Source organism: Lagenorhynchus albirostris, chromosome 13 (genome assembly GCF_949774975.1).
Source record: "Lagenorhynchus albirostris chromosome 13, mLagAlb1.1, whole genome shotgun sequence".
Classification (NCBI taxonomy): Eukaryota; Metazoa; Chordata; class Mammalia; order Artiodactyla; family Delphinidae; genus Lagenorhynchus; species Lagenorhynchus albirostris.
The window spans coordinates 8,014,728-8,030,469 of NC_083107.1; the positions used below are offsets into that span (position 1 = coordinate 8,014,728).

Below are 15,742 nucleotides of genomic sequence, written 5' to 3' on the forward strand. Positions count from 1 at the left end.
TAAAGTATACAATTTCAGTGTTTTTTTTTTTAATAGTCACAGTCATGAAGCCCAGTCATGAAGCCATCACCACTGTCTAATTCCAGGGCATTTACATCACCCCAAAGAGAAGCCCCATCTCCATTAGCAGTTACTCCCTCCTCCCCCCCACCCTCACCCCCACCCCCAGCTCTTGGCAACAACTCATACATTTTCTGTGTCTGTAGATTTGCTTTTTCTGGACATTTCATAAACATAGAAATATGTAATATGTGGCCTTTTGTGACTGGCTTCTTTCACCATGTTTTCAGGTTTCATCTATATGTAGCATCTATCTGTACTTCATTGCTTTTTATTGCTGAATAATATACCATAGTATAGATATACCATATTTTTTAAATCCATTCATCAGTTGAGGAAATTTTGGGTTATTTGCACTTTGGGGCTATTATGACTAATGATATGAACATTTATTAATGAGTTTTATCCGGACATGTTTCATTTCTTTGGGTTATATACCTAAGAGCGGTATTACTGTGTCGTATGATAACTCCATCTTTAACTGATAAACTGCCAAACTTTTCCACAGTGGCTACATCATTTTACATTCCCACCAGTAATGTATGAGGATTTTAATTTCTCCATATCACCAATAGTTGTTATTTTTCACCTTTTGGGTTTTTTTTATTATAACTTCTTAAAAATTTTATTTTTTAAAATTTTTATTGGAGTATAGTTGATTTACAATGTTGTGTTAGTTTCAGGTGTACAGCAAAGTGAATCAGTTATACATAAACATATACTCACTCTTTTTTAGATTCTTTTCCCATATATGCCATTACAGAGTATTGAGTAGAGTTTCCTGTGCTATACAGTGGGTCCTTCTTAGTTATCTATTTTATATATAGTAGTGGGTATATGTCTATCCCTATCTCCCAATTTATCCCTGCTCCCTCCCTTACCCCCTAGTAACCATAAGCTTGTTTTCTACATCTGTAACTTTATTTCTGTTTTGTAGGTAACTTCTACATCTGTAACTTTATTTCTGTTTTGTAGGTAAGTTCATTTGTACCCTTTTCTTAGATTCCACATATAAGGCATATCATACAATATTTGTCTTTCTCTGTCTGACCTACTTCACTCAGTATGACGGTCTCTAGGATCATCCATCTTGCTGCAGATGGCATTATTTCGTTCTTTTTTATGGCTGAGTAATATTCCATTGTATATATGTACCACACCTTCTTTATCCATTCCTCTGTTGATGGACACTTAGGTTGCTTCCATGTCCTGGCTATTGTAAATAGTGCTGTAACGAATATTGGGGTGCTTGTATCTTTTTGTTTGTTTATTTATTTATGGCTGTGTTGCTTCTTCGTTGCTGCTCACGGGCTTTCTCTAGTTGTGGTGAGCGGGGGCTACTTTTCGTTGTGGTGCGCGGGCTTCTCACTGCAGTGGCTTCTCTTGTTGCAGAGCAGGGCTCTAGGCATGTGGGTTTCAGTAGTTGTGGCTCTAGAGTGCAGACTCAGTAGCTGTGGTGCACGGGCTTAGTTGTTCCATATCATGTGGGATCTTCTCAGACCGTGGCTCAAACCCGTGTCTGCTGCATTGGCAGGCGGATTCTTAACCATTGGGAGGTCCCCATGTATCTTTTTGAATTATGGTTTTCTCCAGATATATGCCCAGGAGTGGGATTGCTGGATCATATAGTAGCTCTATTTTTAATTTATTAAGGAACCTCCATACTGTTCTCCATAGTGGCTGTACCAATTTACCTTCCCACCAACAGTGGTACCTTCTCCATAGCCTCTCCGGCATTTCTCGTTTGTAGATTTTTTGATGATGGCCATTCTGACTGGTGTCAGGTGATACCTCATTGTAGTTTTGATTTGCATTTCTCTAATAATTAGCGATGTTGAGCATCTTTTCATGTGCTTTTTAGCCATCTGTATGTCTTCTTTGGAGAAATGTCTATTTAGATCTTCTGCCTATTTTTTGATTGAGTTGTTTGTTTTTTTGTTATTGAGCTGCATGAGCTGTTTGTATATTTTGGAGATTAATCCCTTGTCGGTTGCTTTGTTTGCTAATATTTTCTCCCATTTTGAAGACTGTCTTTTTGTTTTGTTGATGGTTTCCTTCACTGTGCAAAAGCTTTTAAGTTTCATTAGGTTCCATTTGTTTGTTTTTTATTTTCATTACTCGAGGAGGTGGATCAAGAAAGATCTTGCTGTGATTTATGTCAAAGGGTGTTCTGCCTATGTTTTCCTCTAAGAGTTTTATAAGGTCTTTAATCTATTTTGAGTTTGTTTTTGTGTATGGTGTTAGGGAGTGTTTTAATTTCATTCATTTACATGTAGCTGTCCAGTTTTCCCAGCACCACTTATTGAAGAGACTGTTTTTTCTCCATTGTGTATTCTTGCCTCCTTTGTCATAGATTAGGTAACCACAGGTGTGTGGGTTTATCTCTGGGCTTTCTGTCCTGTTCCATTGATCAGTATTTCTGTTTTTGTGCCAATACTGTACTGTTTTGATGACTGTAGTTTTATAGTATACTCTGAAGTCAGGGAGCCTGATTGCTCCAGCTCAGTTTTTCTTTCTCAAGATTGCTTTGGCTACTTGGGGTCTTTTGTGTTTCCATACAAATTGTAAAATTTCTTGTTCTAATTTGGTGAAAAATGCCATTGGTAATTTGATAGGGATTGCATTGAATCCGTGGATTGCTTTGGGTAGTATAGTCATTTTCACAATATTGATGCTTCCAATCCAAGAACATGGTATATCTCTCCATCTGTTTGTGTCATCTTTGATTTCTTTCATCAGTATCTTATAGTTTTCTGAGTACAGGTCTTTTGCCTCCTTAAGTAGGTTTAGCTCTAGGTTATTTTATTCTTTTTGATGAGGTGGTAAATGGGATTGTTTTCTTGATTTCTCTTTCTGATATTTTGTTGTTAATATATAGGAATGCAAGAGATTTCTGTGTATTAATTTTGTATCCTGCAACTTTACCAAATTCACTGATGAGCTTTAGTAGTTTTCTGGTAGCATCTTTAGGATTTTCTACATATAGTATCATATCGTCTGCAAATAGTGACAGTTCTACTTCTTCTTTTCCAATTTGGATTCCTTTTTCTTCTCTGAATGCCGTGGCTAGGACTTCCAAAACTATGTTGAATAAAAGTGGCAAGAGTGGACATCCTTGTCTTGTTCCTGATCTTAGGGGAAGTGCTTTCAGTTTTTCACCATTGAGAATGACGTTCGCTCTGGGTTTATCATATGTGGCCTTTATTATGTTGAGGTAGGTTCCCTCTATGCCCACTTTCTGGAGAGTTTTTATTATAAGTGGGAGTTGAATTTTGTCAAAAGCTTTTTCTGCATCTATTGAGGTGATCATAGGGTTTTTATTCTTCAATTTGTTGATGTGGTTTATCACACTGATGTGCAGATACTGAAAAATCCTTGCATCCCTGGATGAATCCCACTTGATCATGTTGTGTCATCCTTCAAATGTGTTGTTGGATTTGGTTTGCTAGTACTTTGTTGAGGATTTTTGCATGTTTGTTCATCAGTGATATTGGCCTGTAATTTTCTTTTTTTGTGATAGCTTTGTCTGGTTTTGGTATCAGGGTGATGTTGGCCTCGTAGAATGAGCTTGGGAGTGTTTCTTCCTCTGCAATTTTTTGGAAGAGTTTCAGAAGGGTAGGTGTAAACTCTTCTCTAAATGTTTACGAGAATTCACCTGTGAAGCCATAGTCCTGGACTTTTGTTTCTTGGAAGATTTTTAATCACAGTTTCAATTTCAGTACTTGTGATTAGTCTGTTCATATTTTCTGTTTCTTCCAGGTTCAGTCTTGGAAGGTTGTACCTTTCTAAGAATTTGTCTATTTCTTCTAGATTGTCCATTCTATTGGTGTGTAGTTGCTTGTAGTAGTCTCTTACTATCCTTGGTATTTCTGTGGTGTCCACTGTAACTTTTTTCACTTCTAATTTTTATTGATTGGAGTCTTCTCCATTTTTTTCTTGATGAGTCTGCCTAAAGTTTTATCAATTTTGTTTATCTTCTCAAAGAACCAGCTTTTAGTTTCATTGATCTTTGCTATTGTTTTCTTTATCTCCATTTCATTTATTTCTGCTCTGATCTTTATGATTTCTTTCCTTCTACTAACTCTGGGTTTTGTTTGTTCTTCTTTCTGTAGTTGCTTCAGGTATAAGGTTAGGTTATTTGAGATTTTTCTTGTTTCTTGAAATAAGATTGTATTGCTGTAAACGTCCTTCTTAGAACTGCTTTAGCTGCATCCCATAGGTTTTGGATCGTCATGTTTACATTGTTGTTTGTAGGTAGTTTTTGATTTCTTCAGTGTTCCATTGGTTATATAGTAACATATTGTTTAGCCTCCATGTGTTTGTGTTTTTTTTACAGTTTTTTTTTTCCTGTAGCTGATTTCTAATCTCATAGCAATGTGATTAGAAAAGATGCTTGATATGATTTCAATTTTTTAAAATTTACCAAGGCTTGATTTGTGACTCAGCATGTGATCTATCCAGGAGAATGTTTCCTGTGCACTTGAGAAGAAAGTGTATTCTGCTGCTTTTGGATGGAATGTCCTATAAATATTAATTAAGTCTATCTGGTCTAATGTGTCATTTCAGGCTTATGTTTCCTTATTAATTTTCTGTCTGGATGATCTGTCCATTGGTGTGAGTGGGGTGTTAAAGTCCCCCACTGTTACTTGTTACTGTCAATTTCCCCTTTTATGTCTGTTAGCATTTACCTTATATATTCATGTGCTCCTGTGTTGGGTGCAAAACAAGACTCATATGTATGCTGTCTACAGGTGACCCACCTCAGACCTAGGGACACATACAGACTGAAAGTGAGGATATGGAAAAATATATTCCATGGAAATGGAAATCAGAAGAAAGCTGGAGTAGCAATACTCATATCAGACAAAGTAGACTTTAAAATAAAGACTGTTACAAGAAACAAGGAAGAACACTACATAATGATCAAGGGATCAGTCCAAGAAAAAGATATAACAATTGTAAATAAATATGCACCCAACATAGGAGCACCTCAATATATTTTTCATCTTTTTGACTGCAGTCATTCTATTTGGTATGAAGTGTTATTGAATTGGGATTTTGATTGGCATTTCCCTAATGGCTAATGATATTGAGCATGTTTTCATGTGCTTGTTGGCCATTTGTATATGTGTGTAAAAGTGTCTATTCAGATCCTTTGTCCGTTTTTCATTTGAGTTGTCTTTTTATTGTGATTTTTTGTTTTTTATTTTTGTATATTAGGTATACAAGTTCCTTTTAAAGACAAACGATTGGCCTTTGACATGTTTTCTCCCAGTTTGTAGTTTATCTTCACTTTCTTGATGCTGTCTTTTGGAGCAGTTGTTAATTTTGATGAATTCCAATTTTTCCTTTTGGTGTATCTAAAGGAAACCACTGCCTCTTCCAAGCTTATGGAAATTTATTCCTGTTTTCACCTGAGAGTTTAGTTTTAGCTGACATGTAGGTCTATAATCCATTTACAACATAATTTCTGATACCTTTATTAGTGCCTATATTTTTAAGTTTTAGTTGTGATAAAATGTACATAATGAAAAATTTAACATCTTAACCATTTTTAAGTATATAGTTCAATAGTGTTATGTAATTCAGCTTGTTATGCAACCAGTCACCAGAACTCTTCTCATCTTGCAAAACTGAAACTCTCTACCAATTAAACAACTCCCCATTACCCTGTCCTCCCTCCCACCCGCTGGTAACCACCAATTCTACTGATGTTGAGCAGCATTTTATCATTTCAGGTCTTTGTTAACTATTTGTAGATCTTCTTTGGAGAAATATCTATTCAAGTTCTTTGCCCATTTTTAAAAAGTGTTGTTTGCTCTTTTGTTAAGTTCTAGATGTTCTTTGTATATTATGATATTAACTCCTTACCACATATGTGATCTGGATATGTTTTCTCCCATTTCTTTTCACTCTGTTGATTGTGTTCTTTTGATGCATAGTTTGCAATTTTGATATAGTCCAGTTTATCTGTTTTTACTTTTGTCGCCTGTGCTTTTGGTGTTGTAGCCAAGAAATCATTGCCCTGTCCAAGAAAGCTCTTCCCCTAAGTTTTCTCCTAGGATCTGTATTGTTTTACTTCTTATGTTTAGGTCTTTGTTCCAATTTGAGTTGATATAAGGTAAGGGTCCAATTTCAGTCTTTTGCATGTGGATATCCAGTTTTCCCAATCCTGCTGAGAAGATCGTCCTTTCCTCATTGAATGGTCTTCTGCGTTGTTTAAAATTATTTGCCCATCTATACCAGGGTTTATTTCTGGCCTTTTTATTCCACTGCACTATGTGTCTGTCTTTAAGCCAGTGCCCCACTGTTTTGTTTTTGTTTGTTTGTTTGTTTGTTTTTTGCAGTACACGGGCCTCTAACTGTTGTGGCTTTCTCCCATTGCGGAGCACAGGCTCCAGATGCGCAGGCTCAGCGGCCATGGCTCACAGGCCCAGCTGCTCTGCGGTATGTGGGATCTTCCCGGACCGGGGTACGAACCCGTGTCTACTACATCGGCAGGCGGACTCTCAACCACTGTGCCACCAGGGAAGCCCTGCCACACTGTTTTAATTACTGTCGTTTTCTATTAAGTTTTGAAATCAGGAAGTACTAGACCTCCAACTTTGTTCTTTTTCAAGATTGTTTTGGCTATTCAGAGTCCCTTGAGATTCCATATGAATTTTAGAATGGATTTTTCTATTTCTGCAAAAAACACCAATGGGATTTTGACAGGGAGTATGTTGAATCTGTACACTTTGGATAGTATTGGCATCTTAATATAAATTCTTCCAATCCATTCATAGGGGATTTCGTTCCATTTATTGGTGTCTTCTTTAATTTTTTTCAGCAACTTTTTGTAGTTTTCAGTATGTTAGACTTTTGTGTCTGTGGTTAGGTTTATTCCTAATTATCTTATTCTTTTTGACTCTGTTGTAAGTGGAAATGCTTTTTAAATTTTCTTTTCAGAATTTTCATTGAATGATGGATTAACATGTAATTTTTATTGTTAAATATAACAGGAAGGTACATAGGGTATTGTTTTTTTCATTGAGGCATAGTTGATTTACAATGTTAGTTTCAAGTGTACAACACAGTGATTCAAAATTTTTTTAGATTATAATCCATTTAAAGTTATAAAATATTGGCTATATTTTCTGTGCTGTACAATATATTTTTGTAGTTTGTTTTATACATAGTAGTTTGTACTTCTTAATCCTGTACCCATGTCTTGCCCCTCCCCCCTTCCCTCTAGTAACCTGTAGTAACCACTAATTTGTTCTCTGTTACATCTGTGAGTCTGGTTGTTTTGTTATATTCGTTTTATTTTTTAGATTACAGATATAAGTGATAAATAGTTTTTGTCTTTGTCTTATTTCACTAAGCATGATGCCCTCCAGGTCTGTCTACATTGTTGCAAATGGCAAAGTTTCATTCTTTTTTATGGCTGAGTAGTAGTCTAGTGTGTGTGTGTGTATGTGTGTGTGTGTACATATATATATATATATATATATACACACCACATCTTTATCCACATATCTGTTGAGGTTGCTTCCATATGTTGGCTATTGTAAATAATGCTGCTGTGAACATTGGGGCATATTAATCTTTTCAAATTAGTGTTTTCATTTTCTTTGGCTATATACCCAGGAGCAGAATTACTGGCTCATACAGTAGTTCTAGTTTTAGTTTTTTGAGGAATATCCATACTGTTTCCATAGTGACTGCACCAATTTACATTCCCACCAACAGAGTACACAGGCTCCCTTTTTTCCACATCCTCACCAACATTTGTTATTGGTGTTCTTTTTGATGATAGCCATTTTGACAGGTGTGAGGTGATATCTTGTTGTGGTTTTGATTGGCATTTCTCTGATGATTAGCGATATTAGTGATTTTCATATGCCTGTTGGCCATCTGTATGTTGTCTTTGGAAAAATATCTTTTCAGGTTTTCTGCCCATTTTAAAATCAGGGTTTTTTTTTTATATTGAACTGTATGAGTTCTTTATATATTTTGGATATCAACCCCTGATTGGTCATATCATTTTCAAATATTTTCTCTCAGTAGGCTGTCTTTTCATCCTGTCAGTGGTTTCCTTTGCTCTACAAAAGCTTTTAAGTTTAATTAGATCCCATTTATTTTTGCTTTTGTTTTCTTTGCCTTAGGAGACAGATCTAAAAAATTGCTACAATTTATCAGTGTTCTATGTTTTCTTCTAGGATTTTTTTTATGGTTTCCAGTCTTACACTTAGGTTTTTAATCCATTTTAAGTTTATTTTTTGTATGTGGTGAGAGAAAATGTTCTGATTTCATTCTTTTACATGTCGCTGTCCAGTTTTCCTAGCACCACTTATTGAAGAGACTGTCTTTTCCCCATTTGTATATCTTGCCTCCTCTGTCATAGGTTAATTGACCATAAGTGTGTGGGTTTATTTCTGGGCTGTCTATTCTGTTCCACTGTGCTGTGTGTCTGTTTTTGTGCCAGTACCATACTGGTTTGATGACTATAGCTTTGTAGTATAGTCCAAAGTCATGGAGTATGATAACTCCAGCTCTGTTCTTCTTTTTAAAGATTGCTTTGGCTATTTGGGGTCTTTGTGTTTCCATACAAAGTTTAGAATTATTTGTTGTGGTTCTTTGAAAAATGCCATTGGTATTTTGATAAGGATTCCACTGAATCTATAGCTTGCCTTTGGTAGTATGGTCATTTTAACAATACTGATTCTTCCAGTCCATGAACATGGTACAATGTATCGTTCCATCTGTCATCTTCAATTTTTTCATCACTGTCTCACAGTTTTCCGAGTAAAGGTCTTTGATCTCCTTAGTTAGATTTATTGTTAGGTATTTTATTCTTTTTGATGCAGTGGTAAATGGGGTTGTTTTCCCAATTTCTCATTCTGAAAGTTCATTGTTAGTGTATAGAAATGCAACATATTCCTGTATATTAATTTTGTATCCTGCAACTTTACTGAATTCATTGATGATCTCTAGTAGATTTTTGGTGGCGTCTTTAGGATTTTCTTCGTATAGTATCATGTCATCTGCAAGCAGGGACAGTTTTATTTCTTCCTTTCCAATTTAATCTCCTTTTATTTCTGTTTCTTGTCTGATTTCTGTGGCTAAGACTTCCAACACTATTTTGAATAAAAGTGGCAAGTGGGCATTCTTGTCTTGTTTCTGATCTTAAAGGAAATGTTTTTAGCTTTTCACTGTTGAGTGTGATGTTAGCTGTGTGTTATATGTGTTATGTGTTATATGTGTTATATATGGCCTTTATTATGTTGAGGTATGTTCCCTCTATAGCCACTTTCTGGAGAGTTATAAATGGTTGTTGAATTTTGTTAAAAGCTTTTTTGCATGTATTGAGATGATCATATGATTTTTTTGTTGTTTTGTTTTTTGATTATATGATTTTTATTCTTCAGTTTGTTAATGTGGTATATATATCACATTGGTTGATTTGCAGATAATGAACCATCCTTGCCTCCCGGAGATTAACTCCAGTTGATCATGTTGTATGATCTTTTTAATGTATTGTTGAATTCAGTTTGCTAATATTTTGTTGAGGATTTTTATATCTGTGTTCATCAGTGATATTGGCCTGTAATTTTCTTTTTTGTGATATCTTTGTCTGCTTATGGTATTAGGGTGATGCTGGCCTCCTAAAATGAGTTTGGAAACACTCCTTCCTTTACAATATTTTGGAATAGTTTGAGAAGGATAAGTGTTAACTCTTCTCTAAATGTTTGGTAGAATTTACCTGTGAAGCCATCTGCTCCTGGGCTTTTGTTTGTTGGGATTTTTTTATTTTTATTTTTAAGCTGTTGCTATAAACTTCTTAGAACTCCTTTTGCTGGGTCCCATAGATTTTGGATCATTGTGTTTTTCTTTTCATTTGTCTTCAGGTATCTTTTGATTTCCTCTTTGATTTCTTCAGTGATCCATTGGTTGTTTAGTTGCATATTGTTTAGCCTCCACGTTTGTGTTTCTTGTAGTTGATTTCTAGTCTGATAGCATTGTGGTCAAAAAAGATGTTTGATGATTTCAATTTTCTTAAATATGCTGAGGCTTTATTGCCTAGCATGTGATCTATCCTGAAAAATGTTCCATGTGTGCTTGAAAAGAATGCATTCTCCTTTCTCTTGGATGGAATGTTCTATATATATTAAGTCCATCTGGTCTAATTTGTCATTTAAGGCCACAGTGTTTTCTTATTGATTTTCTTTCTGGATGACCTGTCCATTGATGTAGGTGGGGTGTTAAAAGTCCCCTGCTGCTACTGTGTTACTGGTGGTTTGTACCTTTTTATCTGTTAGTATATGCTTTATGTATTTAGGTACTCCTGTGTGGGGTGCATATATATTTACAATTGTTATATCTTGATGGCTTGGTCATTATATAATGATCTTCTTTGTCTCTTTATATAGTCTTTGTTTTAAAGGTGGGTTTTTGTTTTAAAGGTGGTTTTTTTTTGTTTTTGGTCTAATATTGCTACCCCAACTTTGTTGTGATTTCCATTTGCAGGGAGTACCTTTTTCTATCCCCTTTCTGTGTGTCTTTAGATCGAAGTAAGTCTGGTAGGCCTCATATATATGGGTCTTGTTTTTCTATCCATTCAGCTACGCTGTGTCTTTTGATTGGAGCATTTAGCTCATTTACATTTAAAGTAATTATTGATAGATATGTACTTATTGCTGTTTTGTTAATTGGGGGTTGTTTTTGTAGTTCTTTTTTGTTCCTTTCTTCTTTTGTTCTCTTCCCTTGTGATTTGATGACTATCTTCAGTTATGTTTGGAGTCCGTTCTCTTTTTTGCGTGTGCATCTATTATTGACTTTTGGCTTGTAGTTACCATGAGGTTTATGTATAGCTCTCTATATATACAAACACACATGTATATATAATGATTATTTTAAGTTGCTAATCTCTTAACATGAAATGCATTTTAACAACCCTGCGTTTTTGCTCCCCTCCCTCAACACTTACTGGTTTTCATGTCATATTTTACAGCTTTGTGTATCTATTAACTACTTAAAGAAGATGTCGATGACTTTTTTTCTTCTAACCTTCTACTAGCTTTGTACATGGTTAATTTACTCCCTTCACTGTATATTTATCTTTAGCAATGAGCTTTTTCCTTTCCTGATTCTCATGTTTCTAGTAATGGCCTTTTCTGCTTAGAGAAGTTCCTTTAATATTTCTTGTAAAGCTGGTTTTTTGGAGCTAACTCTTTTAGCTCTTGTCTGTAAAACTTTTGATCTCTCCATCAATCAGAATGAAAGCTTTGCTGGGTAGATTATTGGTTGTAGGTTTTTCCCTTTTATCACTTTAAATATATTGTGCCACTGCCTTTTGGCCTACAGAATTTTTGTGCCTGCCCACTGGTGTGTGAGGTTGGTCCCAATATAGTGTTTTTATAATGTTGCCAGTTAACTATAAAGCAGATCACCATGTAACTGTCATCCAGATCAACAGAATATTGTCTGAACCCTCTGTAATGCTTAGCATTCCTCAGAGACCTGCCTGCTCACCCCCAAGAGAAAACCACTGTCCTGGTGTTTGCCACACTATACTATTAACTTTGCCTTCTCCCTTGAGCCTGTTGAATTTGGCTCCTTATGATGTGTTTAGAATAACTGATTATATACAGAGAAAAGCAATAGTCTAGTGCTGAAATAAGATTTCAACTGAACATCAAAAGAAAAATCTTTTCATTCGGTGAGCTTTTTTGAATAGCTCCTGTGTGGCAGGCATTGCACTTGCTGGGCAAAGTAAAAGGTAAGTAACATGATGAATGAGAGATGCATAATATAATACGCATATAGTCAAGGCTGATTGAGGACATTTTTTTTTTTAAGGGCCAGCTCATTTTGTGGAGAGAAATCGCCATAGAAGAGGGCATGCCTGAGATGGGCCTTGAAGAAGGAATAAGAAAGCTATGGGGAGGTGGTCCAGATGAGAGGGAGTGTGGATGTGGACCAGGGCTGTGAGTGTGTGGATGGAAATTATGGAATGGGTTGAAGAGATATGATCTTAGTGGCTGATGGGATGTGGAGGGGAGGGAAGGTGACCCCAGGGTGGAAGGTGAGGTCATTTATCAGAGGAGAGCTCAGCCAGCTTGCGGGGGGGCGGGGGGGGGAGAATGCATGAGTTTGGTGTTGACATGCTATGTTTGAGACACCAAGACACTCAAGTAGAATGACTGAGATATGGTTGGATGTTTAGATGGATCTGGAAATTTGGTAGTCATTAGCAATTGAGTGGTAGTTTATTCTATATGAATGACTAATAAGGTATTTCAGGAAAAGCATATGAAGTACGATAGAAGGAAATTATGGACAGAAACCTAGGGACCACCACAGTGCTAGTGGTGGATGGAGGACAACAAGCCAATCAGAGTGAAGAGGCAGAGTGAGAGACCAGGAAGGGAAAACCACAGAAGCCAAGGGCAGGGCGAGCAGCAGGGAGGAAGTGATGAGCTGCCATATGCCTCTACATCCATCTCTAAATGCAGCTGTGTTCTTCCTCGCTCTGGAAACAAGCACACTTCCTGTCCTCTCCAACCTGGCTGTTTTTTGTTAAATGGTACAACCGAGACTGACAGCACCATAAAGATTTATAATTGAATGCAGACCTGCCTGGACTGGCTGAAAAAGCCCACTGGAAGCCTGGTGCAGGAAGAGTCATTGCAAAGTAGTGAAGCACAAAAGGGGTCTGAGGAGGGATTTGGAGTGCAGATATTCTGTTCCCACCCTCTCAGGAATCTGTGTCGGAGCTTGGGTAGTGATAACTGTAATAAAAAGAGACAAAGTTAGGGCTTCCCTGGCGGTGCAGCGGTTGGGAGTCTACCTGCCGATGCAGGGAACACGGGTTCGTGCCCCGGTCCAGGAGGATCCCACATGCTGCCGAGCGGCTGGGCCCGTGAGCCACGGCCGCTGAGCCTGCGCGTCCGGAGCCTGTGCTCCGCAACGGGAGAGGCCACAACAGTGAGAGGCCCGTGTACCGCAAAAAAAAAAAAAAAGACAAAGTTATTACCCGTTTGCCAAATCTCAGCATAGACTGGGGAGGGGCATTCTCCCCTGGGCAGCACAGGATAGAGTTGTAACTTGAGACTGGGGCAGTTTCCCTGGTGGCCACGGCTGGGGGCGGGGGGCACCTGTGTACGCCCACTCACAGGGCCCCGCTGCAGTTCAGAGCACGGCACAGAACCCACCTGCACCCTCCACCTAAAAGTCAACATTTGGCTTCCAGACACGTTGTAGGCTGACATCTGCTGTGCTGGTGTCACTGCCCACGGTCAGCGTAAACAAGGCGCCGGACTGTCAGTTCTGGCCAGTGCGGTTCTGCTTCCAGAATCCTGTGGGAGCATGGAGTGTGCTAAACAGAAGTTTCCATCTCTCCTGTCACTTCTCCCCCTGCCAGTGCCTGTGCTGCTTCGTGCTCGTGGGAATGAAAAATCTTTTGGGTTGACATACACCCCTATTTCACTTTCATTTCTATTTTCCTTCCTGTTCTCAAATACTGGATTTTAGCCACTGTAAATTACTTTCTACTTTTGCAAAGGGCCTTTGAGAGGAAGGTACATTTAAAAGTGTAAAGGTAATCAATACCTGTGAGGCAGCTCTGCCCTCCCTCTGGGCAACCCTCATGAGCATGTAGGGCAGGTCAGGCGCCCTGAGCTGTCCCCTTCCAGGGAACCTTTTGTTTCTGGACTAGGGTTTCATACACTGCAGAGCAGCACCTGCACTACAACTTCCTGAAAAGTCAACTCTTCATAGAGGCTTGTAAGGGAAGAGTTTGTCCATCTGCAAGTAGAGAGTTTCACAAGGGCTTGCTCGAAGGTGCTGGTCCTGGAAGGGCCCACGCCCAGAGCACAACAGGATGTCCAGACCTGAGGCCAGGCCCTTCTACTGGCCCAGGCTCCTGGCACTCTCCAGGCCAGAAAAGACGGCAATGCCAGAAGCTCTGTCCTGTGACTAAGGGGTGGCCCTGTGCCCAAAGGTCCACCTTGTGACGGCAGCATAGGAACACATCAGGCTGAGGACGATCTTGCAAGAAAACTTCAAAACTGGTTCCACCTTGCTGTTTGCTGTTTCAGGAAGGGGCTCAGGGGAATGGAACCCGGCGCTGTGGACACGGTGTTGGGGGGGGGTCCCTCAACTAAAAATGGAGTTACCACGTCGTCCAGTAGTCCCACTCCTGGGCGTGTACCTGGAGAAAATGCTAATTCAAAAGGACACATGCACCCTAGTGTTCACAGCAGCACTATTCACAATAGCCAGGACATGGAGGCAACCCAAGTGTCCATCGACAGAGGAATGGATAAAGAAGATGTGGCACATGTATACACAAAGGAATACTACTCAGCCATAAAAAAGAACGAACTAATGCCATCTGCAGCAACATGGAGGGACCTAGAGGTTGTCATACTGACTGAAGTAAGTCAGAGAAAGACAAATATATGATATCACTTATGTGTGGAATATACAATATGATACAAGTGAACTTATTTACAAAACAGAAACAGACTCACGGACAGAAAACCCATGGTTATCATAGGGGAAGGGGGGAGAGGGATAAATTAGGAGTTTATACACATTACTATATATTAGTAATTAACACTATATGTGTAATTAGTAATTACACATATAGTAATTACACATTACTATATATAAAATAATATACACATTACTATATATAAAATAAACAACAAGGTCCTACTGTATGCCACAGCGAACTATATTCAGTAACTTGTAAAAATCTATAATGGAAAAGAATATGTATACATATATATGACTGAATCACTTTGCTGTATACCAGAAACTAACACAACATTGTGAATCAACTATACATCAATAAAAAATTTTTTAAAAAGAGGGGAGACCCGTTAGAACAGCCTGTAAGGAAGTTACAAACGTAACGGCCCTTTGAACAGCTGATCATTTTTGTCCTCAGCAAAATTACAAATGGGGAAACTCCAACCACCAGCCCCCCTTACCTTCTTCCAATCAGAACCTCTGCAGTCACCGCCCCTAGAACCAAGCAGCCAGGTTGAACCAAGTCACCCACTAACAGGCTGGAACGGAAACCCAGGATGGCATCGAGGAGGGGCAGGAGGAAGTGCACGGTGACGGTGGCCAGTGTCCTGAAACGTCTCCCCTTGCTTATATCTTTAAAGGAGCAACATTCGGGCTGGCTTAGAGGAGGGAGCCGTGCTGACCGTAGCAAACACTACAACATGTGCCTTATGCCAAAAATAATTCCCGATGAATTGTTCTAAATGTAAAACAAACCATGTAAGTACTAGAAATAATAAGAACAGGTGAATATTTTTTAAGTAACCTCAGTATCAGCAAAGGCAGGAACCATAAATGGAATTAAACCAAGCATGTGCAAGGTGCCAAGTGCGGTGCTGTCCCTCAGTAAGGGCACAGCATGACACCCTCTCATGGACAAGGATGGGGGGCCAGCTGTGTCACCTCCAGTGGGGAAGCCAGGACCCAATTTCACAACAAACAGCAAAAAGAAAAAGACAGGTGTATATCACCACATAAGATTTTTTCACTTCTGTAGACCCCCTACCTACCATCAACAAAACGAAAAGACAGCTGACAAGTAGGTTTAAAAAGACCACAAAATGTGACAGAGTGAACAGACTGTGTATTAAAAACAGTCATATGAAAAAGATGTACACTCGAA

General features: G+C 38.4%; 1 protein-coding gene across 2 annotated transcripts in view; it reads right to left on the reverse strand.

The window, feature by feature from the left end:
* INPP4A (inositol polyphosphate-4-phosphatase type I A) overlaps positions 1 to 15,742 on the reverse strand; it is a 73,200-nt gene that overhangs the window by 462 nt on the left and 56,996 nt on the right. The window contains exon 24 of one of the 2 annotated variants that reach the window (XR_009544052.1): positions 12,678 to 12,833. The gene's annotated coding sequence lies outside the window, so the exon portion shown is untranslated. Of the gene's footprint in view, positions 1 to 12,677; positions 12,834 to 15,041; positions 15,320 to 15,742 lie in introns of both variants that reach the window. The other variant, XR_009544051.1, reaches the window with a different exon arrangement.